Source organism: Triturus cristatus, chromosome 3_2 (genome assembly GCF_964204655.1).
Source record: "Triturus cristatus chromosome 3_2, aTriCri1.1, whole genome shotgun sequence".
Lineage (NCBI taxonomy): Eukaryota > Metazoa > Chordata > Amphibia > Caudata > Salamandridae > Triturus > Triturus cristatus.
In genome coordinates, this window is record NC_140584.1 from 1,198,283,704 (window position 1) to 1,198,309,408 (window position 25,705).

The 25,705-nt window shown below is 47.1% G+C and overlaps 1 protein-coding gene across 4 annotated transcripts in view; it reads left to right on the forward strand.

Annotated features, from left to right (window-relative positions):
* ATG9A (autophagy related 9A) overlaps nt 1-25,705 on the forward strand; it is a 396,601-nt gene that overhangs the window by 6,746 nt on the left and 364,150 nt on the right. For 2 of the 4 annotated variants that reach the window (XR_014980114.1, XM_085650155.1), the window contains exon 1: nt 1,993-2,102. The exons of the other annotated variants lie outside the window; for them this stretch is intronic. The gene's annotated coding sequence lies outside the window, so the exon portion shown is untranslated. Of the gene's footprint in view, nt 1-1,992; nt 2,103-25,705 lie in introns of those variants that run through there. 4 annotated transcript variants of the gene reach the window in all.

The window sequence follows — 25,705 nt, forward strand, 5'->3', positions numbered from 1 at the left end:
GCTGTGTTCTGTGGTGGGTGGGCCTGGAGATGGGTGGGAGGGCTGTGTCCTGCGGTGGGTGGGGGAGCTGTGTTCTGCTATGGGTGGGTCTGGAGATGGGTGGGAGAGCTGTGTCCTACGGTGGGTGGGCCTGGAGATGGGTGGGAGAGCTGTGTCCTGCGGTGGGTGGGTCTGGAGATGGGTGGGAGAGCTGTGTTCCACGGTGGGCGGGTCTGGAGATGGGTGGGAGAGCTGTGTCCTGCGGTGGGTGGGTCTGGAGATGGGTGGGAGAGCTGTGTTCTGCGGTGGCTGAGTCTGGAGATGGGTGGGAAAGCTGTGTCCTGCAGTGGGTGGGTCTGGAGATGGGTGGGAGAGCTGTGTTCTGCAGTGCGTGAGTCTGGAGATAGGTGGGAGAGCTGTGTCCTGCGGTGGGTGGGTCTGGAGATTAGTGGGAGAGCTGTGTTCTGCGGTGGCTGAGTCTGGAGAGGGTGGGAGAGCTGTGTCCTGCGGTGGGTGGGTCTGGAGATGGGTGGGAGAGCTGTGTTCTGCGGTGGGTGGGTCTGGAGATGGGTGGGAGAGCTGTGTCCTGCGGTGGGTGGGTCTGGAGATGGGTGGGAGACCTGTGTTCTGCGGTGGGTGGGTCTGGAGATGGGTGGGAGAGCTGTGTTCTGCGGTGGCTGGGTCTGGAGATGGGTGGGAGCTGTGTTCTTCTATGGGTGGGTCTGGAGATGGGTGGGAGAGCTGTGTTCTGCTATGGGTGGGTCTGGAGATGGGTGGGAGAGCTGTGTTCTGCGGTGGCTGGGTCTGGAGATGGGTGGGAGCTGTGTTCTTCTATGGGTGGGTCTGGAGATGGGTGGGAGAGCTGTGTCCTGCGGTGGGTGGGTCTGGAGATTAGTGGGAGAGCTGTGTTCTGCGGTGGCTGAGTCTGGAGAGGGTGGGAGAGCTGTGTCCTGCGGTGGGTGGGTCTGGAGATGGGTGGGAGAGCTGTGTTCTGCGGTGGGTGGGTCTGGAGATAGGTGGGAGAGCTGTGTCCTGCGGTGGGTGGGTCTTGAGATGGGTGGGAGAGCTGTGTTCTGCGGTGTCTGGGTCTGGAGATGGGTGGGAGCTGTGTTCTTCTATGGGTGGGTCTGGAGATGGGTGGGGGAGCTGTGTTCTGCTATGGGTGGGTCTGGAGATGGGTGGGAGAGCCGTGTTCTGCGGTGGGTGGGTCTGGAGATGGGTGGGAGAGCTGTGTTCTGCGGTGGGTGGGTCTGGAGATGGGTGGGAGAGCTGTGTTCCGCGGTGGGTGGGTCTGGAGATGGGTGGGAGAGCTGTGTTCTGCGGTGGGTGGGTCTGGAGATGGGTGGGAGAGCTGTGTTCTGCGGTGGGTGGGTCTGGAGATAGGCGGGAGAGCTGTGTCCTGCGGTGGGTGGGTCTGGAGATGGGTGGGAGAGCTGTGTTCTGCGGTGGCTGGGTCTGGAGATGGGTGGGAGCTGTGTTCTTCTATGAGTGGGTCTAGAGATGGGTGGGAGAGCTGTGTTATGCTATGGGTGGGTCTGGAGATGGGTGGGAGAGCTGTGTTCTGCGGTGGGTGGGTCTGGAGATGGGTGGGAGAGCTGTGTTCTGCGGTGGGTGGGTCTGGAGATGGGTGGGAGAGCCGTGTTCTGCGGTGGGTGGGTCTGGAGATGAGTGGGAGAGCTGTGTTCTGCTGTGGGTGGGTCTGGAGATGGGTGGGAGAGCTGTGTTCAGCTATGGGTGCGTCTGGAGATGGGTGGGACAGCTGTGGTACACGGACCCCCTCCCTGCCCCCGGACTTAATCAGGAGCTATCAGGTCAGGGTGCAGTGTTGAGGGGGCCCCTGGAGTTTGGGGCTCCAGAGAGGCTATGTTACCCCACGGGGGAGGGTTGTGTTCTGCGGTGGGTGGCGGGGTGGAGGAGAGTTGGCACGTGCTAAGTCCAAACATGGCCCTTCCCCCTTCCCTCTCCCCCCTCCTGCCCCACACCCATCTCTTCCGCTGATGCCTTTGGTTTCGTTTTCATTTTCATTTTGAAGAGTTCATGACTTCCCCTCCTTTCCGGTCAGACTTTGCCCCCAAGGAGAAGCGGGAGCGTCCACGAGACGTCTACAGGGTTCAGTTCATAGGGTGAGTCTTCAGGCGAGGTTATCAGCATTGGAGGGTCCTGGGACTGTGGGCTCAGTGTTAATGCCGGCGACAGGATGTGCCTGTAGCGTGTACGGATCCCAGCTCTCAGTGTTACTGTCTCTGTGACTGTAGTGTGTACGGATCCCAGCTCTCAGTGCCACTGTCTCTGTGCCTGTAGTTTGCACGGATCCAAGCTCTCAGTGTTACTGTCTCTGTGCCTGTAGTGTGTAGTGTGTACGGATCCCTGCTCTTAGTATTACTGTCTCTGTGCCTGTAGTATTTGCAGATCCCGGCTCTGTTTCAGTATTACTGTCTTTGTGCCTGTCGTGTGTACAGATCCTAGCTCTCAGTGTTCCTGTCTCTCTGTATGTTTGTAGTGTGTGCAGACCCCGGCTCTGTCTCAGTATTGCTGTCTCTGTGCCTGTAGTGTGTACGGATCCCAACTCTCAGTGCTACTGTCTCTGTGCCTGTAGTGTGTACAGATCCCAGCTCTCAGTGTTACTGTCTCTGTGCCTGTAGTGTGTACAGATCCCAGCTCTCAGTGCTACTGTCTATGTGCCTGTAGTGTGTACGGATCCCAGCTCTGTGTTACTGTCTCTGTGCCTGTAGTGTGTACAGATCCCAGCTCTCAGTATTACTGTCTCTGTGCCTGTAGTGTGTACGGATCCCAGCTCTCAGTATTACTGTCTCTGTGCCTGTAGTGTGTACAGATCCCAGCTCTCAGTATTACTGTCTCTGTGCCTGTAGTGTGTACGGATCCCAGCTCTCAGTGCTACTGTCTCTGTGCCTGTAGTGTGTACGGATCCCAGCTCTGTGTTACTGTCTCTGTGCCTGTAGTGTGTACAGATCCCAGCTCTCAGTATTACTGTGTCTGTGCATGTAGTGTGTACGGATCCCAGCTCTCAGTATTACTGTCTCTGTGCCTGTAGTGTGTGCAGACCCCGGCTCTGTCTCAGTATTACTGTCTCTGTGTGCCTACAGTATGTGCAGTTCCCGGCTCTGTCTCAGTATTACTGTCTCTGTGCCTGTAGTGTGTATGGATCCCAGCTCCTATTACTGTCGCTCTGTGTGACTGTAGTGTGTGCAGAACCCAGCTCTGCCTCACTATTACTGTCTCTTTGTGTACCTTTAGTGTGTGCGGATCCCTGTTCTGCCTCAGTATTACTGTCTCTCTTTGTGCTGTAGTGTGTGCAGTTCCCGGCTCTGTCTCAGTATTACTGTCTCTGTGCCTGTAGTGTTTACGGATCCCAGTTCTCTCAGTATTACCTTCTCTCTGTGTGCCTGTAGTGTGTATGGATCCCACCTCTCAGTATTGCTGTCTCTCTGTGTGCCTGTAGTGTGTGCAGATCACAGCTCTGTCTCAGTATGACTGCCTCTCTGTGTGCCTGTAGTGTGTATGGATCCCAGCTCCTATTACTGTCGCTCTGTGTGACTGTAGTGTGTGCAGAACCCAGCTCTGCCTCACTATTACTGTCTCTTTGTGTACCTTTAGTGTGTGCGGATCCCTGTTCTGCCTCGGTATTACTGTCTCTCTGTGTGCTGTAGTGTGTACAGTTCCCGGCTCTTTCTCAGTATTACTGTCTCTGTGCCTGTAGTGTGTACGGATCCCAGCTCTCAGTATTACTGCCTCTCTGTGTGCCTGTAGTGTGTACGGATCCCAGCTCTCAGTATTACTGCCTCTCTGTGTGCCTGTAGTGTGTACGGATCCCAGCTCTGCCTCAGTGTTACTGTCTCTCTGTGTGCCTGTAGTGTGCGCAGATCCCGGCTCTGTCTCAGTATTACTGTCCCTGTGTGCCTGTAGTGTGTACAGATCCCAGCTCTCAGTTTTTCGGTCTCTGTGTGTGTGCCTGTAGTGTGTGCAGTTCCTGGCTCTGTCTCAGTATTTGTGTCTCTGTGTGCCTGTAGTGCGTACGGATCCCAGCTCTGCCTCAATATTACTGTCTGTGTGTGTGCCTGTAGTGTCTCTGGATCCCTGTTCTGTCTCAGTAATACTGTCTCTGTGTGCCTGTAGTGCGTACAGATCCCAGCTCTGCCTCAGTATTGCTGTCTGTGTGTGTACCTGTAGTGTCTCTGGATCCCAGCTCTGTCTCAGTGTTACTGTCTCTGTGTTCCTGTTGTGTGTACGGGTCACTGCTGTCAGTATTACTGTCTCTGTGTGCCTGTAGTGTGTGCAGTACCCGGCTCTGTCTCAGTATTACTATCTCTCTTTGTGCCTGTAGTGTGTGCAGATCCCGGCTCTGTCTCAGTATTACTGCCTCTGAGTTTGCCTGTAGTGTGTACAGATCCCACCTCTCAGTATTACTGTCTTTGTGTTCCTGTAGTGTGTACACTTCCTGTCTGTCTCTGTATTACTGTCTCTCTCTGTGCCTGTAGTGTGTACAGATCCCAGCTCTGCCTCGGTATTACTGTATCCGTGTGCCTGTAGTATGTATAGATAGATCCCGGCTCTGTGTGTGCCTGTAGTGTGTGAAGATCCCTGCTCTCTCTCGGTATTAGTGTCTCTGTGTGTGCCTGTATTGTGTACAGAACCCTGCTCTCAGTATTACTGTCTCTGTGTGCCTGTAGTGTGTGCAGACCGCGGCTCTGTCTCAGTATTACTGTCTCTCTCTGTGCCTGTAGTGTGTACGGATCCCAGCTCTCAGTATTACTGTCTCTGTGTGTGCCTGTAGTGTGTACGGATCCCTGCACTCAGTATTACTGTCTCTGCATGCCTGTAGTGTGTGCAGACCCCGGTTCTGTCTCAGTATTACTGTCTCTGTGTGCCTGTAATGTGTGCAAACCCAAGCTCTGTCTCAGTATTACTGTCTCCGTGGACCTGTAGTGTGTACAGATCCCTGCTCTCAGTATTACTGACTCTCTGTGTGCCTGTAGCATGTGCAGTTCCCAGCTCTGCCTCAGTATTACCATCTCTCTGCGTGCCTGTAGTGTGTGCGCATCCTGGCTGTGTCTCAGTATTGCTGTCTCTGTGTGCCTGTAGAGTGTACGGATCCCTCCTCTCAGTATTGCAGTCTCTCTGTGTATCTGTAGTGTGTGCAGAACCCAGCTCTGTCTCAGTATTACTATCTCTTTGTGTACCTTTAGTGTGTGCGGATCCCTGTTCTGCCTCAGTATTACTGTCTCTCTGTGTGCTGTAGTGTGTACAGTTCCCGGCTCTGTCTCAGTATTACTGTCTCTGTGCCTGTAGTGTTTACGGATCCCAGCTCTCTCAGTATTACCTTCTCTCTGTGTGCCTGTAGTGTGTATGGATCCCAGCTCTCAGTATTGCTGTCTCTCTGTGTGCCTGTAGTGTGTGCAGATCACAGCTCTGTCTCAGTATGACTGCCTCTCTGTGTGCCTGTAGTGTGTATGGATCCCAGCTCCTATTACTGTCGCTCTGTGTGACTGTAGTGTGTGCAGAACCCAGCTCTGCCTCACTAATACTGTCTCTTTGTGTACCTTTAGTGTGTGCGGATCCCTGTTCTGCCTCGGTATTACTGTCTCTCTGTGTGCTGTAGTGTGTACAGTTCCCGGCTCTGTCTCAGTATTACTGTCTCTGTGCCTGTAGTGTGTACGGATCCCAGCTCTCAGTATTACTGCCTCTCTGTGTGCCTGTAGTGTGTACGGATCCCAGCTCTGCCTCAGTGTTACTGTCTCTCTGTGTGCCTGTAGTGTGCGCAGATCCCGGCTCTGTCTCAGTATTACTGTCCCTGTGTGCCTGTAGTGTGTACAGATCCCAGCTCTCAGTTTTTCGGTCTCTGTGTGTGTGCCTGTAGTGTGTGCAGTTCCTGGCTCTGTCTCAGTATTACTGTCTCTGTGTGCCTGTAGTGCGTACGGATCCCAGCTCTGCCTCAATATTACTGTCTGTGTGTGTGCCTGTAGTGTCTCTGGATCCCTGTTCTGTCTCAGTAATACTGTCTCTGTGTGCCTGTAGTGCGTACAGATCCCAGCTCTGCCTCAGTATTGCTGTCTGTGTGTGTACCTGTAGTGTCTCTGGATCCCAGCTCTGTCTCAGTGTTACTGTCTCTCTGTTCCTGTTGTGTGTACGGGTCACTGCTGTCAGTATTACTGTCTCTGTGTGCCTGTAGTGTGTGCAGTACCCGGCTCTGTCTCAGTATTACTATCTCTTTTTGTGCCTGTAGTGTGTGCAGATCCCGGCTCTGTCTCAGTATTACTGCCTCTGAGTGTGCCTGTAGTGTGTACAGATCCCACCTCTCAGTATTACTGTCTTTGTGTTCCTGTAGTGTGTACACTTCCTGTCTGTCTCTGTATTACTGTCTCTCTCTGTGCCTGTAGTGTGTACAGATCCCAGCTCCGCCTCGGTATTACTGTATCCGTGTGCCTGTAGTATGTATAGATAGATCCCGGCTCTGTGTGTGCCTGTAGTGTGTGAAGATCCCTGCTCTCTCTCAGTATTAGTGTCTCTGTGTGTGCCTGCATTGTGTACAGAACCCTGCTCTCAGTATTACTGTCTCTGTGTGCCTGTAGTGTGTGCAGACCCCGGCTCTGTCTCAGTATTACTGTCTCTCTCTGTGCCTGTAGTGTGTACGGATCCCAGCTCTCAGTATTACTGTCTCTGTGTGTGCCTGTAGTGTGTACGGATCCCTGCACTCAGTATTACTGTCTCTGCATGCCTGTAGTGTGTGCAGACCCCGGTTCTGTCTCAGTATTACTGTCTCTGTGTGCCTGTAGTGTGTGCAAACCCAAGCTCTGTCTCAGTATTACTGTCTCCGTGGACCTGTAGTGTGTACAGATCCCTGCTCTCAGTATTACTGACTCTCTGTGTGCCTGTAGCATGTGCAGTTCCCAGCTCTGCCTCAGTATTACCATCTCTCTGCCTGCCTGTAGTGTGTGCGCATCCTGGCTGTGTCTCAGTATTGCTGTCTCTGTGTGCCTGTAGAGTGTACGGATCCCTCCTCTCAGTATTGCAGTCTCTCTGTGCCTGTAGTGTGTACAGATCCCAGCTCTCAGTGTTACTGTCTCTGTGCCTGTAGTGTGTACGGATCCCAGCTCTCAGTGCTACTGTCTCTGTGCCTGTAGTGTGTACGGATCCCAGCTCTGTGTTACTGTCTCTGTGCCTGTAGTGTGTACAGATCCCAGCTCTCAGTATTACTGTGTCTGTGCATGTAGTGTGTACAGATCCTAGCTCTCAGTATTACTGTCTGTGTGTGTGTGCCTTTAGTTTGCACGGATCCCTGCTATCAGTATTACTGTCTCTGTGCCTGTAGTATTTGCAGATCCCGGCTCTGTTTCAGTATTACTGTCTTTGTGCCTGTCGTGTGTACAGATCCTAGCTCTCAGTATTCCTGTCTCTCTGTATGTCTGTAGTGTGTGCAGACCCCGGCTCTGTCTCAGTATTACTGTCTCTGTGCCTGTAGTGTGTACGGATTCCTGCTCTCAGTATTACTGACTCTCTGTATCTGTACTGTTTATGGATCCCAGCTCTCTCAGTATTACCTTCTCTCTGTGTGCCTGTAGTGTGTATGGATCCCAGCTCTCAGTATTGCTGTCTCTCTGTGTGCCTGTAGTGTGTGCAGATCACAGCTCTGTCTCAGTATGACTGCCTCTCTGTGTGCCTGTAGTGTGTATGGATCCCAGCTCCTATTACTGTCGCTCTGTGTGACTGTAGTGTGTGCAGAACCCAGCTCTGCCTCACTATTACTGTCTCTTTGTGTACCTTTAGTGTGTGCGGATCCCTGTTCTGCCTCAGTATTACTGTCTCTCTGTGTGCTGTAGTGTGTACAGTTCCCGGCTCTGTCTCAGTATTACTGTCTCTGTGCCTGTAGTGTGTACGGATCCCAGCTCTCAGTATTACTGCCTCTCTGTGTGCCTGTAGTGTGTACAGATCCCAGCTCTGCCTCAGTGTTACTGTCTCTCTGTGTGCCTGTAGTGTGTGCAGATCCCGGCTCTGTCTCAGTATTACTGTCCCTGTGTGCCTGTAGTGTGTACAGATCCCAGCTCTCAGTTTTTCGGTCTCTGTGTGTGTGCCTGTAGTGCGTGCAGTTCCTGGCTCTGTCTCAGTATTACTGTCTCTGTGTGCCTGTAGTGCGTACAGATCCCAGCTCTGCCTCAATATTACTGTCTGTGTGTGTGCCTGTAGTGTCTCTGTATCCCAGTTCTGTCTCAGTAATACTGTCTGTGTGCATGTAGTGCGTACAGATGCCAGCTCTGCCTCAGTATTGCTGTCTGTGTGTGTACCTGTAGTGTCTCTGGATCCCAGCTCTGTCTCAGTGTTACTGTCTCTGTGTTCCTGTTGTGTGTACGGGTCACTGCTGTCAGTATTACTGTCTCTGTGTGCCTGTAGTGTGTGCAGTACCCGGCTCTGTCTCAGTATTACTATTTCTCTGTGTGCCTGTAGTGTGTGCAGATGCCTGCTCTGTCTCAGTATTATTGCCTCTGTGTGTGCCTGTAGTGTGTACAGATCCCACCTCTCAGTATTACTGTCTTTGTGTTCCTGTAGTGTGTACACTTCCCGTCTGTCTCTGTATTACTGTCTCTCTCTGTGCCTGTAGTGTGTACAGATCCCAGCTCCGCCTCGGTATTACCGTATCCGTGTGCCTGTAGTATGTATAGATAGATCCCGGCTCTGTGTGTGCCTGTAGTGTGTGAAGATCCCTGCTCTCTCTCAGTATTACTGTCTCTGTGTGTGCCTGTATTGTGTACAGAACCCTGCTCTCAGTATTACTGTCTCTGTGTGCCTGTAGTGTGTGCAGACCCCGGCTCTGTCTCAGTATTACTGTCTCTCTCTGTGCCTGTAGTGTGTACGGATCCCAGCTCTCAGTATTACTGTCTCTGTTTGTGCCTGTAGTGTGTACGGATCCCTGCACTCAGTATTACTGTCTCTGCATGCCTGTAGTGTGTTCAGACCCCGGTTCTGTCTCTGTTTTTGTGTGCCTGTAGTGTGTGCAAACCCAAGCTCTGTCTCAGTATTACTGTCTCCGTGGACCTGTAGTGTGTACGGATCCCAGCTCTCAGTATTACTGTCTCTCTTTCTGTGCCTGTACAGATCCCTGCTCTCAGTATTACTGACTCTCTGTGTGCCTGTAGCATGTGCAGTTCCCAGCTCTGCCTCAGTATTACCATCTCTCTGCGTGCCTGTAGTGTGTTCGCATCCTGGCTGTGTCTCAGTATTGCTGTCTCTGTGTGTCTGTAGTGTGTATGGATCCCGGATCTCAGCATTACTGTCACTCTGTGTGCCTGTAGAGTGTACGGATCCCTGCTCTCAGTATTGCAGTCTCTGTGTGTGTCTGTAGTGTGTGCAGTTCCCAGCTCTGTCTCAGTATTACTATCTCTGTGTGCCTGTAGTGTGTACAGATCCCTGTTCTCAGTACCACTGTCTCTCTGTGTGCCTGTAGTGTGTACGGATCTCTGTTCTCGCTCAGTAATACTGTCTCTCTGTGTGCCTGTAGTGCGTACAGATCCCAGCTCTCAGTATTACTGTCTCTCTGTGCCTGTAGTGTGTGCAGATCCCAGCTCTGTCTCAGTATGACTGCCTCTCGGTGTGCCTGTAGTGTGTATGGATCCCAGCTCCTATTACTGTCGCTCTGTGTGCCTGTAGTGTGTGCAGAACCCAGCTCTGCCTCACTATTACTGTCTCTTTGTGTACCTTTAGTGTGTGCGGATCCCTGCTCTGCCTCAGTATTACTGTCTCTCTGTGTGCTGTAGTGTGTACAGTTCCCGGCTCTCTCTCAGTATTACTGTCTCTGTGTGTGCCTGTAGTGTTTACGGATCCCAGCTCTCTCAGTATTACCTTCTCCCTGTGTGCCTGTAGTGTGTATGGATCCCAGCTCTCAGTATTGCTGTCTCTCTGTGTGCCTGTAGTGTGTGCAGATCACAGCTCTGTCTCAGTATGACTGCCTCTCTGTGTGCCTGTAGTGTGTATGGATCCCAGCTCCTATTACTGTTGCTCTGTGTGCCTGTAGTGTGTGCAGAACCCAGCTCTGCCTCACTATTACTGTCTCTTTGTGTACCTTTAGTGTGTGCGGATCCCTGTTCTGCCTCGGTATTACTGTCTCTCTTTGTGCTGTAGTGTGTGCAGTTCCCGGCTCTGTGCCTGTCGTGTGTACATATTGTAGTGTAGTTCCTATATCCCTAATAGGCTCTGCGCATTGGAATAACATACATACACAATAGATTTGACATAGGACTAAGGTCAGTATGTCTCTATAGAGTATATTAAATTTAATTACTTGTGTGTGCCAGCTAACTCAGAGGTCACTAGAAACTTCTCGAAATTACAAGAAGGGATTAGTCTCTGACAACCGCATAAACATGACAACTTTGTTTCCCTTTAGAATCGAAACAGTCTCAGAATCGGGGAAACAATAGATAACAGTTTCACTCAGTCAATCGTGCATGCTTCGTCTCTACAGAGTTGCACAGTAATAGAGGGACGGGCGTTTTCAATAAAAAGGGTTTATTGAACAGTCATTTTTCTCGTGCAAGAGATATGAATTGCTATAATCGTAAGACCGACTGCGAAGTACAATATGTACGAGGTTAGCAGCAAGATAAAATAATTCTGCCATAGCATGGTTTGTAGCTATGACATATATTTATTAAAATACATACATAAATAACATGCTAAAACGTAATACTCATCTGATGCTTCTAAATTGTTCTACCCCAGTGTACCTAACCTAAGTGCAGTACGAGGTTTGAAGTAGGTGCTATTTCTAAAGTATAGCTAGCTATATTTTAGTTTAGCCAAGAGTTGCCAAAAGTTTCTCTAAGTTTTAGTCAGCTCCATACCTGAGAATGAGAGAGGTTGGAATCTCTTTTCTGGACTCGATAGTCTAACCCACCGCAAGGGAAGTCCGAGAGCACTGGAGCTGGATTCTCTGCGAGGAGGATGACAGCGTCAGGTCAGTGCATCAGGCTGGAACTCGATCTTCTTCCGAACTTGCCGTGGCGAACCGCGTTGTCTAGGTTGGATCGAATCCACCGGGAACCGCAATTTGCCAAGGCAAGTGCTGGTATATTTATACCTTGAAGGTGTCTAGGAATGCCAGTATTGACGTAAAAGTCGGGCAGAGGAATGTCATGAATGAACCCCTAAGGAATAGATGTTCATGCATACTTAATGAGTACTTGGAGAAATCAATATTCAAGCTGAGGGAAATTCCTAAAGGCTTAAGGGTCTGGTTTTCCAAGAATTCGTTGTGACGTGGATGGACGGATGTAGGTGGCCATGCCTGTATTTGGTTTGTACGGACAATGTCTAAATATTTGCCGGATTTCTATGTCCAAATAAGGGCAATGTGAATTGTACCTATACAAGGGCATAAGTCGGGATACCTATAAACGGAATCTAAATCTGCACACAACACCCACTCCAGTTTCGTATGAACGACGTTACTAAATACTAAACGTTCTAAACATATCTTAAAACAGAGTATCGCATTGGTTTGCTAAAAAAAGATAAAAACATATCTAAAACATATTGTCTAAAAATACATTACAAAACCATTGCTATGCATAAAGTGTTGTACATATTAAAGGCAATGTTTCTTTCTAAGCATAGGATCACATTGGAATGCTAAATGAATGAACCAAAATATATACATGTGATGAAATGGCTCGTAAATACAGAAGAAAAAAGGGCCGAAACCATTTCATATCAGGTTATACAAGTCAAATTGTTATTCATGACAAGGTGGCATACCGTCCCTGGAAGTGTTATCAAACAATTCTGTTCTCTATGAATAGTTCTACTATAAGCAGATTACTGTGCCAAAAAATGAAAAAAACTATTTTTAGGCTGGGAAGAAAAAAAAAATAATCATAGGAAAAAAGTTCCAAAGTCAGTATCACGTTTGAAAAAGAATGAAGACCAAATTCAGAGTCTCTCTGGAACACCGTGTGCTTGATTCAAAAGTCAGTGTTTGGGGATGGAGAAAACATAACATTTTCTAATCCAATAGACAACAAGTCGTCTACCGTTGTGGGTGAGAGTTGGAATACCTAGTGTAGAAGATCAACATCACAGAGATGTGAACTATCGCCATCAGCATGGGAAGCATCAGCAATGTCCGGATTGGATGTTACCTGCACGCCTGGTGTTTCCTCTCCTACCTCAGCAGTAGCATGTTGCGTCTGTGAGATCTCAATGAATGCCGCCATCAGGATTGGTAGCCGCTGGGGACCACGCATAGCATGGGCCATTATCGGGTCCAGCAGAGTATCGATATCTGTAGGCATGACTGATGGGAGTGTCAGACAAACGTCCAGCACGCATTCTTCACCGCTTAGCAGGCAGCGTAGAACAGGTAAGATGCAATCTTGCCAAATTGGTCTGAATGACAGAAACCAAGTGGTGTTTAATTCTCGTAGACGAGGTAAGCCCAGAATTTGGACGATGCGCTCACGACACCTCATCTCCAATAGAGTTCTTTCCATGGTGAACTGGGTATTGCTGGTGATTTGGCTTGCCATATCGCAGCAGGAGGAGCAAAAATAGTATCCCTGCAACGAGTGCTAAAAGAAGCGGCAGTCCGCCAAACACAGAGTGCACGAAGTTAGGAAAAATTCAGAGGACTGCTTGAAAAGGTGCTAACAGTCCTGAACACACTTTCTTAAATACATGTACAATAGCGCTCGTATCAGACATGTTCAAGATACGACCTAACATTTCTGAGAAATGCACAGGGCAGTTTGTATACAAAAGGGTATGTATCTCCGCAGAAGTCCTTGTGACATGGGGAGCATAGGTTTCCTTGGCAGAGGTCAAAGGCACAGTTTTCTGTAAAAGAATGGCTTTCATTCTGCTTAGAGTATCAACTCATATAGAAGAGATATTCAGTGAAGGCCATAAAGGCCACTCCCTGACTAGTTCTATTTGGGGAAACAAGACTTGCATACAGTAAGTGACCCTGGAAGTAACCATTACTAGATATGGGATACCTGGCAGCATGCCACAGCAGCTGTGATCATTCTACATAATGTAACTCCCATTTGAAAGTTGACCAAAGATTGAATTAATCACTGCTACCGGTGAACCGTGCAAGTGGCAAGATAAATTTGTAGTGGAACCGCCACAGGCCCCGTGTAAGTTAATACCCTGACAAAGGAGAGAACCGCTTAGTGCGTGTTCACAGTTTTCACCGCTAAGAAACACTTCACGTCCCCCACTCCAACATCTGTGTGTGTAAGGTAAATCCCAGGATGTCTTGATGTATTCCTTACCCAACCTTTCATATTTGCCTTCTGGTATATTCTTTAGGCAATACTGAAAATGGAAAGTCGTAACAGGCAGAGTAATCTTACCATGTATGATCCACTCAGTAGCTGGTTTTTCTGCCACTGTGAATGGTAATTTCTCCAGTTTTTCAATGCTCAGCCCTGTATAGTCTGCTCCCCTTTGTTCCATTTTGATCTGTCTGTCATTGAGATTTAATTCTGCAAACAGTGACGTAGTATTGATTAAACGCCAAGGCACATAGCCAGAACGCAGCTTTTGAAGCGTCCAGCCTAATAGCATGATAGAATGTAGTTGTGACTGACCATGATGCAACATGACCAAGTCTTGTTCCATGATGTCTATATGACAGAGGATACAATGCTGTCCAAAGAATATATCCTGGACGACAGAGTCGTTAACCCATTGTCTACTACAGAGAGAGATTTCTCTAAATGAATACGATCAATTTCTCGTATTCGTTCAGAAGTCTCTGCTTGGGTGACCTTCCATGCTTCATTAAAAGCAGCATAGATACTGACATATATGAAATGTTTTTGACGCGGTTTTCTTGGTCCTAACAAGAATTCCCTAAGGTCTGCGTCTTCTTGAAGTAAAGTTAAGTGTTGTTTTACATCCTCTAGTGTAGCTTTCTTTAGCCAATCAAGGCAAAGTTTCCCTACACTGTAAGTTGTTATTATCCCTGGATGCTGTCTTTAGACAGAACGTGGGTCTGGGCTATGAAAGGTAAAACCTTGTGTTTTATTCAGGAATCTATCTTGACAGTTGATTGTATCTAAGGGCCAGAGCAACCATTTTTTCCATTCAGGATCTGATCTGTTTGTATTCAAAATAGTATGTACGTCGACCTCCCCCTTTGTAGTGCTTTCACTTGTAGGTGCAGGTATAGACGGTGTGTTCATGTCTTTTATCTTGGCTAATCCAAGGCATGATGTTTGTTGGACAGTGTTGTTCAAAAACATAATTTGCTCAGGGATGATACAGGCTGTAAACAAAGCTTCTATTCCCTGTACTTGCCAATCTTTAGTACCCCAGACAGTTTTTGTCTCAATGTTGTCTTTCCAAAAGTTGTAACCCTGTTTAGACAGTTGGGCAATAAAGGATGTAGAGTAAATCTGTTTGGTATTCGTTAACATATTTTTCATTCCTGTCTTGTTGACATTCTTAAAGTAAAACGCCTCTGCATTTGAGATATTAAACCCTGAAAAATATGGAAATTTCATGGCAAATGTTTTCGAGCTACCCTTTGGTGCCGTATGACAATGTTCCCATTGGTTATACCTAAATACAATTCTAGGTGTTACAGATCTATGCAAGAAATTATGACCATAGTGGTTATAACAATACATTTGTTCATAGTCTGATGAACCTTGTAAATATTCATTATTAGTAAATAAAGTTGACATCTCTAGATCAGACATCATATTATTAACAGTCTCGAAGTCCCAAATGAAATTTTAAATAAATGTGGAATCTTCAAAAGCTCAGATGGACCAAAAATGTAATATTCGGTTTTGTCCCAAACTATACCATCAGGTAGAGGAATCGCTGTGATGTTCACTGCTGACAAGTCTCTTGCTTCACAATGGGATGATTTGTGTGGCTGGAGAAGTAAGTTCACTCTTGTACTTGCTGTGTCCACTTGATTATATCTTCCATTAATCAGCATACCCAGAGTTATTACCAGAGCTAACCAAAGCAGAAAGAAGAATATTCCCAAAACAATCCATAGTTCAATCCATGGTGAACCAGATAAGTTTTTTCGAGTAGATGAAAAAAGTCTGTTGCTTGTTCTTTGAAAGTTCTTTGTACTGGTGTCGTTTCAGGCTCACTGGGATCCTCATAAAATGTATCAAAGTTCATGAAATAGCCAGGATCAGTTCTGTCTATGGTTGGAATAACATCCGTATTTGATGAAATTGCTGGAACCAGTTGATCACTTGTTAGTTCGTGGTAGACAGGTGTATCTGGACGAACTGTTATTTGGGTCTCAAGTGGTACAAGTTCCATAGCTTTATTGCTTAGTCCTCTATTTCTTACTGTCGAATCTTCAAAGGTGACGAGTCTCTCAGTTTGAACCTCTTGGATTATAGCTAGAGGAGTACGTCTGCTACATCGACGGAGTCCACTTGGCCTACTGTTCAGTATCGGCCACATAGTGTGGTTTGATCAGGTCGATGGACACAAATCTTTTCTCCTAGCAAGGGGCGGTAAAAGTACTGTTCTTGATCCGTGGATTGCTTGGAGAGGTACTGGTTGTCTGTATGAAGGCCCAAATTCCTTCTTATCCGCGATCTTTTCTCTGACTAGATCCCCCAAGATTCGGGATCCAGACAGGCCTTGCTGGGACGGCTGGATTTTTCTCAGTGGTGGTTGGCTTCAGGACCACGTTGCTTTGTCGCTTTCTTAGGTCATTTAAGTCCTGTAAAACAGCCAAACGATCTTTGATATCAAAGTTTGTTTTCCACCACTGTGCCTTTCATATCTAAGTCCGGAACCAACATACTAGTTCCAAACAGGACCTCATATGGAGTGACACCCCCTAGAGAACTTCTTGGCAAGTTGTTTAGTGCGCGCTGGACCCCATATAGATGTTTGACCCACCCAACACCCGAACCTAATACCCTAGCTGTTATAGACTGCTTTATGTCCCGGTTTTTTCTTTCCACAACAGAATTTCCCTCCGGATGAAATGGAGACGAGTACCGCAATCCTACGCCCAGACTGGCCATGGCTTCTTTGTAAGCCCTAGAGCTAAACGCAGGACCCTGGTCAGAATTTAGTGTGCCTATTGCGTATGTGCCGATAAAGACTCGCAAATCTTTTATAACAGTTCGAGCATCAGCCGAGCGCTGAGGCCATATCCATAGGAACCTAGACTTAGTGTTTCTGGGATTGCATTCATCGACGAGGACGCATGCATATAGTTAGTCTAATGCTGTCTAACAATGGTGTCTGAACTGGGCTGGCTATTTTGTAGTCAGGTACCTGGTGGCGTTCTGTACTGCGATCTCTATTGCATGCTATACAGTTATTGATGAAGATGTGAATGTGAGTATTCATCCCTGGCCACCAGTACATCTCATGTAACTCTAATATTGTTTTAGAGATCCCTTGATGTATCAGACCCTCTCCCAGATGTGCTTCGTAAATCAAAGCTGCTGTACGTTCCCTGTTTGGAATTACTCTTTCCCCCAGTCCAGGGATTCGAGCAAACGGAACGCCATTCGCATCAATTATGTATGAGTATTTGAGTGGAAACTTTATAGGTAATGCCGCACCGCTGCCTTTGCTTGATGCATTGACAGCCAGCATTATTTCGCTGTCTATTTTAGTTTATTAACAAGTGATTGCAGCTACGGAAGCAGTTTGCACAGCCCCTTTCGCGGCTTCATCAGCCAATGAATTCCCTTCAACGTGAACGCCATCACGTTGGTGACTCAGCGTGTGTATCACGTGAGTGTTTCGTAGTCCGTTTCGCAACTGAACTACTTGTTCCCAAAGCAATTTGTGCTTAATTGTGCCACATTTTGCATCTTTGAAACCATTTTGAATTCAATTCTGTAAATATTCATTGTATGATTGAACACAGTAAAAAGAATCGCACACTATTAGTGTGGGGAATTCGCGACCTGTATTTTCAAGCGCCATCTTAAATGCTTGTAGTTCAGCTCGCTGAGCTGTACAATCTCCTAGAGATTGGGTTTTTGTGACCATTGGTCTGAATTTGCCATCTCGCATGCGACCTTTAAAGATAGCACACGCTGCACTGTAAGCATGTTTACTCCCCGTAGCGGGCTGTGCAGATCCATCAGTATAAATTATAAATTTGTACTGGTCAAGAGGGAGAATTTCAGTAGTCAGAGGACATTCGTGTTCATATTGCAGGAATGCTTGTGTTTTTAAATATGGATCAAAAACGTATTCAACATCAGTTGCAGCAAGAGAATTAACCCATTGTATCCATCTCGGATGTAAAGCTTTTGCATTTGGAATGCTAGCCTTTGTCACTGCCTCTAGGGCTGGTACAGTAGTCACAATCATGATGCGTTTCCAGTGTGCTAGGGCTCTTTCTTTTGCTACAGCGGTTTGAACTACTGTCAGAATTTTTTCTGTAGAAGTGAATTTCATTTCTGCTTGTGTATACAAGTGGGATTTGTATGCAATTGGTACTTTTTCACCTTCGTTAAAAGTTAAGTAGGTGAATCCACATTGACCCAGAATTATTCTGATCACTAAGTTGCGTACGTTTATGCGTGTTTGCAAGTGTTTCGTTGCTAACCTGTCTGTTTGGAGTGAACGCAAAATTTCGGTGTGTTTTTGTATCCAATGTGTGATTTTAAAATCAGGTTTGATTAATTCGTAGAGAGGTTTAACCCTTTCTGAGTAATTTAAAATGTAAGTTCTTCCAAAATTCAGGAAACCTAGAAACAACTGTAAATTCTTCATTGTTTTTGGAGGTTAGAGCAGCGCACATTTTTCTCAAAAGTTGGCTGCCTTCACTTCCTAGGAAAAGGACGTTGAGATAGGCAATTCTTGACTTTTTAAAGTTGAATTTGTAATCCTCTGAGGCGAAGCCCATAATTATGTTGCTCACCCTGTTCAAGTGCCTATCCAGGTCATCGTCTGTCAGATATATATCATCGACATATGACAACGCCTCGTCATCATAAGTTTGTAGTAACTCTGTTACCCTCGCTGAGAATAACCCCGGGCTGTTTCTGAGCCCCAGGGGCAGTCGACGAAATTGACTCTGGGTCCCTATTATTGAGAAAGCGGTCAAATATCTGCTTTCAGGTACAATATTTTGACATAAGAAACCATTTGACATGTCTAATGTGGTTTTATATTTTTTACGCACAATGTTATTCATTAATGCTGTACTGTGTGCATTTTGCACTGCAAATGTTTTGCAACAGGAATTTAAGTGTCTGTAATCCAAAACTAGAAAATATGTATTGTCTGGTTTGGAGACAGGAAACAAATGATTGTTCATTGATGAGGTGCATGTTCTAATCACCCCCTGATATTCAAGTTGATCTAAAATCTCCCTGACTTGTTTTTTAGCTTCTTGCTTAACTGGGTACTGCCTTTGTGCAGTTGGTTGTCTTTTTAATTGGATTTTTTGGTGAGGTGAGTCCTCATCCCATCCTACATGATTTTTATACAGTGCTGGGGCTTGGGCTACTGCCCATTTCCTGGCTAATGTATATATATTTTTTTTTAATTTCAAAAGTTTTTTATTGGTTGTTACAGCATAAACATATATAAAGCAAGTCCAGTAATGTAACATGGGTCATAGATTTACGGGTCAAAATTACTGTATGCTACGGTACATCATAGTAAATGACAGTACAAAAGTACAACAGTAGAGTACGTATACCATACTCACGACAAATCAGTAACAGACATTGTATTTCAACAGCATTTTCCTCATTCATTTGAAGGCAAGTATTTATGATGGCTATGAGTGTAATGAAAGCAGTCGGGCAGCCTGTGTTGGTGAGTCGTGTGCTGTGTATGAGCCCATCTAAGGTGGCTTATGTGTCGTGAAGTAGTTATCGAGAGTCGACCATAGTTTTCTCGTGGCAGGTCGCCACGGTGTCTGACGGAGTGTAATATTATCTGCTCCACGTAAATTAATAATCCAATTCAACCACCCAGCATAGTTAGCCTTGCTGGTGTCTTTCCAGTTGCTGAGGACTGTCTTAACTGCAGCCGAAAGGAGAAGGTCAAGTAATGCCTTATCATCTGCATCCAGGGCTGGATTCTGGGTGAAACCGAAAACTAGATAGGGGAGCTCTTTCACCGGCGAGATGTGGAATAGTTTTGAGATCAAGTCGAATATATTCTCCCAGAACTGCGCCACGCAGTCGCAGTCTAGGATGATGTGTGCTAAGTCACCTTCCGCGCGTTTGCAATTCCAGCAAAAGGCATCTTGGGAGAGGTTGCGTGCGAATAAACGTGCAGGGGTCCAGAAGGCTTTGTGCAGGAGCCAGTATTTTGTCTGTGATAGTGTAGGGCTAATTTTGTGTCGCGTGCAGGATGTCCATGCATTGGTCCAATCCGAGTCTGTGATTGGCCTAGACGAGAGGTTGTTCCAGAATTGTGTGATTGGGGCAGTGAGGCCCGATTGTTGGGGACGGCTGAGTTTATAGAGAAAGGAAACCTGGTGTCCTAGTCTGTTAAGTCTGGCAAGGTATGGTGGGAGCGAGGGCGGCGTCGGGGAGAGTTTGAGTTTGGATAAAGCTGTTTTTACATTGAGGAAGTTATAAAATTCAATTGGTGCAAGATCATATTTGATTTGTAGCTCTCTGAAGGGAATAGGGTATTCCCCCGCGTACAGCTGGTGTGGAAACAGTATGCCTTTTTTGATCCATGCCTCGTTGTGCATGGGCTTACCCTTGTACAGAATGGTACGGTTGTCCCAGAGGGATTCCCAACGTGAGCCTCTGATATTGAATTCTAGGATTCTATCGAACTTTAGGAGAGCAGATTTCGTGTTATGAAATATTGATTTAGAATGGGTCAGCTGGTTCAGGTTGGATGAAAGGGCCGCGCAAGGGGAAATACCGTTGAGAATTTCCTCCTCAATTTCGAGCCATACTGGGGTATAGTCAGGAGAGGGAGCGAGCCAGTGGGCTCCTTGTCTGGCTAGGAAAGCGGTCTCATATCTCTTAAAGTCTGGCAAATTAACCCCTCCCGCGGATTTGTCTAAGCGAAGCTTTTTTATGCTGATTCTTGCTCTCTTCCCTTTCCAAAGGAAGTTAGAGATGGCCATGTCCAATTTGTGATAAAAGTCTGGTGTAAGGGTTAGTGGGAGCATAGATATGAGATAATTAACCAGAGGCGAAATCATCATCTTGATGGTTTCCACCCTACCCCACCAAGTGATGAAACGGGGGGACCATCCCTCTAGTTGCGTCTTGATTTTATTTAAAGTGATTTTTTCATTTCGATGGAGGGTCTCCATGAGGGAGTCACCAAACTCGATACCTAGGTACTTCACGAACTCAGGTTGCCAGCATAACCCTGAGACTCCCAGCACCTCTTTGGTGGTTAAAATATTGAGTGGTTTGACCTCGGATTTATCCCGGTTAAGTTTGTATCCAGAATGGGAAGAGTAACTGTCTATGGTGGACATTAGTGCAGAGATTGAAGATTCCGGTGATTCAGTTATAATCAGTATATCGTCCGCATAGGCGGCGAGTTTGACGCATTTATCCCCGAAAACCACCCCTTTGATGTTATCATTTTTTTTAATATGTGCAATTAGGGGCTCCATTGCCAAGAGGAAAAGTGAAGGGGAGAGGGGGCATCCCTGTCTAGTCCCTTGTTCTAAGGAAAAGGCGTCCGACAATGAACCATTTATAGCAATGCGAGCGGAAGGTGCCCGGTAGAGGGCCATAACCAGATCAGTGAAAGTTTCTCCCAGATTAAAGGCGGACATGCAGCTCTTGAGAAAAGACCAGGAGACTCTGTCAAACGCCTTTTCTGCGTCGAGGGTGATGGCTACGGCCGGGGCTGCGATCATTTTGGCTTTTTCAATGACGTGACAAAGGATCCTCGTATTATCGTTAGACATCCGCTGCTTCATGAAGCCTACTTGTGATGTGCTGATTAGCTTCGGGAGTTGTAGATTTAGACGTGTGGCGAGGATTTTAGCATAAATTTTGCAGTCTAAATTAATTAGGGAGATTGGTCTGTAATTTTTGGTTAGCAGGGTGTCTTTACCATCTTTAGGTATGACTATGATGGTAGCTTCACTCATGGAATTGGTAATACTTTTTGTTACACTAAAGGATTGGAATAATTTTAGGAGAGTTGGGCTCAGGGAGTTTGTAAGTTCTTTATAGAAGCCTGCTGAAAACCCATCAGGACCCGGTGCTTTCTTACTTTTAAGCGTCTTAATGGATGCTGATACTTCCTGAAGGGTAATCGGAGAGTTCAGTGTGTCCTTATCCGAACCATTTAGTTTAGGGAGACCCAGTGAGGTTAGGTACCTGTCACAATTTTCCACGTCAAAGTCTAGGTTGTTTTTGTACAAGTCTTGGTAAAATGATTTGAACGAGTTAAGAATGAGATTCTGCTTTGTTTGGATGACATTGTCTCTATCTTTTACTGAGGCAATGTTGAATTGCTTACGTTTATGTTGTAGATATGATGCTAAGATCCTCCCAGCTTTATTGCCCTCGCATGTTCTTAGAGCCTTAAACTTATTAATCCAGACCCCTGCCCTTCTGCTGAGTATCGAGTTGTATTCATATTTGAGTTTGGTGAGGTCATTTAAAATGTTCGAGTTTAGGAGATCTGCTACATGGGCGGTTTCCAGTTTTTTGATGTTGTCTTCCAGAGTGGATAGGTCTTTGTTTAGTTTTTTGTTAGTATGGGCTCGGATGCCTATTATTACTCCTCTCAAAGTGGCCTTGAGTGCCTCCCAAACACTCGCTATGTCTGAATCGGGGGTGTCATTATGTGTGAGGTAATCTAGGATGGCCTCCTCGATTTTTCGTTTGTTTTCTGGCTCGGAGAATATTTCGTCATTGAATCTCCATCTTTTAGGGGGGAGAATGGAACTAGAGCCTACTAGTTTGGTCTGAATGCTGGAGTGGTCGGAAATCAATTTAGGGGCAATACTGGTTTCTTCGATGAGGTGGGTGAAGGGGCTATTAATGAGGATATAATCTATCCTCGAGTAGGAATTATGAGGATGCGAGTAGAAAGTGTAATCACGGCCATCAGGGTGTTGGAGACGCCATGAGTCGTGTAAGTTGAATCTGGAACATAGGCGTTGTAAGCTAGTATGTGAGCGTGTGGGGTGATAGGCGCAATTCGAATGACGATCGGTGATTGGGTCAAATGGCAGGTTAAAGTCGCCTCCCACAATTAGTAGTTCTCCCTGGGGAATGCAATCTAGGGTCGGGGCTAGTGAATCCCAAAACTCCGGATCGTCAGTGTTGGGGCCATATATGTTTAGGACATGGATCTGATCTTCGTTTCTCTGGAGGTGTGTCATGATGAAACGGCCGTTATCATCGTGAGTGTGTGAGACTACGGAGATGTTGGATTTCTTAGCTATAAGTGTGAGAACCCCCCTTTTTTTTCCAACTGCTGGGGAGCAAAGGTTGTGAGAAATCCAGTGTTGGTTTATATAGACAGCGTCATCCTTTGATAGTTTAGTCTCCTGCAGGAGTAGAATGTCGCCCTTGGATTTTGCTAGATAATCTAGAACTTTTCTCCTCTTGACCGGATGATTGAGCCCTTTGACATTGAGGGAAACAATGTTAAGGCCCTCCGAAATGGATGCGGTCCGAGTCATTGGATACTATGGTATCGCTCTAGTTCTGGTGTATTGTTTTTGGAGAGTACCTTAAAGGGTGGCATGTGTGTGATGAGTATGAATGAGTAAGCTGCGTAATTGGATCTGTACTTTCTCGCGTGTAGCGCTAATACAATGGTGGCGTTAAAACAGACACACTTCTGGAATGAAGTGAGCATGGTACTGGAGGCCACTGCCGTAAATAGACTATTAGCACCAGGAGTTAGGTCACCGTATGTATGCTGCGAGTGCCTCCATGGCACATCGGAAAGCAGTCCTTTTGCTGACATATAATTAAAAAAGAGCATTAGCCTCAAACAGAAAAAGCATGCTGAAACAAACCAGATTTTTCCTCCCCCTTCCCCCCCCCTTCCCTCCCCCCCCCTCCCTCCTCCCTCCCTCTCTCTGCTCCCCTCCCCCCTCCCCCCTCCCTTCTCAACAGAACTTGGGAACTGCGACGGCATTGCCATCCAACTGCAGCACAGGAAGGAATTAGGCTGATGGATGTAATAGGGAACAGGTGATTAACTATGTACGATAGTTGTAGGTAGTAAGCAGTATAGAGTAGTGTGTGATACACTGATGATTTTGTAAACATTAAACATAAAACTTAACCAACCAGTGAAGTTTAAGAACATATTCAAGAAGAGTAATGGCCGTTTTAGCCCCGCACACCGCATGCATACATGCATGGGAGACATGTCTAAACAAAAGGTATGCCCAACTTGAAGACAAGATGACAGGAGGGGATGACCTGCAGATACATATAGAGGAAGTCCCTGAGGAACAGCTGGGTCCCCGGTATGATCATGGTGTAGAGAGTGAGGAACAGAGCATATGCTCCGATTTCGGAGTAGAGAGCAACCAGCAAGGTCTATTCTAGAACGCTCATTAAGGATCTTCATAGAAGTACAGATGACCACGGTATGAGTACTTGGCAGTCTTACCTGACGGAGTCGGTGTACATCAAAGCATCAACATAAACTGAAAAACTGAAAACAGAAGAGCCAGCAGAAAGTTCGACTGCTCCGGGGTGAAGGTTATTGCAACTAACTGATTATCATAGGAGATACTAAGCAATGAGAACATTATGCACTTCAAATTAGAGGATTGAGATTGTTCCGTTAGAGTCACCCATGACCAGAGCTCGAGTTTACATTTTCTTGTGAGTTGGTCTTCCGTTTGTTTGAAGAGCCACTGGACAGGTCCATGTTCTGCGGTGGAGAGTCGCCGATGAATTGCGCCAATGCATTGGGGTCCGTGAAGAATTTCAGTTTGCCCTGTATGGTGATCCTGAATTTCGCCGGGCCAACAAAGGAATATAGAATGCCTTTTGATCTAAGTTTTTCTCTCAGGGCCAGGAAACCTTTCCGGACTTCGAGTGTGTCCTTTGAGTAGTCCTGGGTGAAAGTTATAGTATGGCCTTCCCAGGTAATTTTGTGATTGCGTCTTGCAAATTGAAGTATAGCTTCTGTATGCTGGTACCTCAGTGGTTTGCAAATCAGTGGCCGCGGGCCTCTATATCCATGAGGGATGTAGCTAGGGACTCTGTGGGCTCTATCAAGTTCAAACTCATGGTGGAATGAAATCCCTGTTATCTTCGGAATCCAAGCTTCTAAAAAGTCCACGCAGGAATTCGCATCTTTCTCCGCATTCTCTGGAATTCCAAAAATGCGCACGTTGCCCCTTCTGTTCCTGTCCTCCAATTCCGCCACTTGGCGTCTAAGGTGGACCGTTGATCCCTGCAGTTGCTGTATAGAAGTGGATGCAACATTGGATTTGTCTTCTAAGTCACTAATTCTCTGTTCCGCTTCATCTATGCTTTTGTGTACAGAGCTCATGTCGGCTCGAATTGCAGTAAGTTCCAGCTGCATAGAGTCTGTGTTGGATTTGGTTGATTTTGCTAGGTCGTGTACCTCAGCCAGTTTTTTCAGGATTACCTCTAGGGTGCTATTGATGTCCGCCCTCGATTTAATAGGCGAGTCTGATAATGAGGGTTCCGGTTTTACCTTTTTGTTGTTCTTCTTCTCATCCCTGTCCGACATTTTGCAGGCGGGATGTGTGTGGAGGACGCTATTGCGACGGCCCTCCAGTTTGCGGAAAAGGACAGGGTGGTCTGAAGGACGTCAATGCGCTGGTCGATTCACGTCGTCCACCAGAGCTCTCAATAATGTGAACCTCCGGTTCCGAGATCTAGTAGATGGTGTCGGTGCTGGCCAGTGACCGTATGCCACTCTCCGCTTGTGGCTGTACTAACATTTGTGGCTACAGTTCCAAAAGAGAGCATGACATTAGATTATGCCACCTTGGGCCTGCAGGGCTGGATGAGTGAACTTTCCATTTGTTTAGAGTGCACAGAGCACTATCATTGCGCCTCTTTCCTCATTTACGCGCCGAAAAACGGTGGAAGATTTGAACAGAGTCGCCATCTTGGGGTCAGGCACCAGTGCAGGAAGGTTCTCCCTAAGTTTCGGCTGGATCGCCGCTGAAATTGCGGTCTCGCTACCAAGGGCACCCCTCAGAGGGGCGTGGGGCAGAGGCACCGTGGCATTGGGACTTTCCACAGGTCTTTAGCCGCTGTATGAGCGCTGCTATTGTTCGTAATGTAGCTGGCGGGCGGCCATCTTAGGGCCAGGCAGTCGGGCACATGGGTCCACACGGGTTCACTGGTCAGCCCAACCACGCCGTTAAGCTCACCAGTTTTAAATCCGTGAGCGTGCAATGTCCGGCGTCTCCCTCAGGGCTCAGGGCTCACCTTCTCTTCGTGCGCGCGTCCCGGAGGTCCGCCGTTTTTTCGCTAGGAGACATGCAGGCTGATCGCGCTTCGCGCTCCGCTTCGCCCTGCGATCATCGTCGTGGCAGCATACCGGCAGAAAGGAGCGTCCGGCCGATGTAGAGAGCCAAGCTTCGCACCGAGTGTGCCTTAGGGGTTCCGAAGTCCAGCCCCGCGGTGCATTCGTGTGAGGGGGTGTTTTTCTGCCCCTGAAACTCGACGGAATCGCTCTCCTGTGCGGCAGAGAACAGGCTAGGCGGCCATTACCAACGCCGTCCAAGCCACGCCCCCAGGCTAATGTATATTTTAAATGAACTGGAACATGGTTGGAGAAGGCA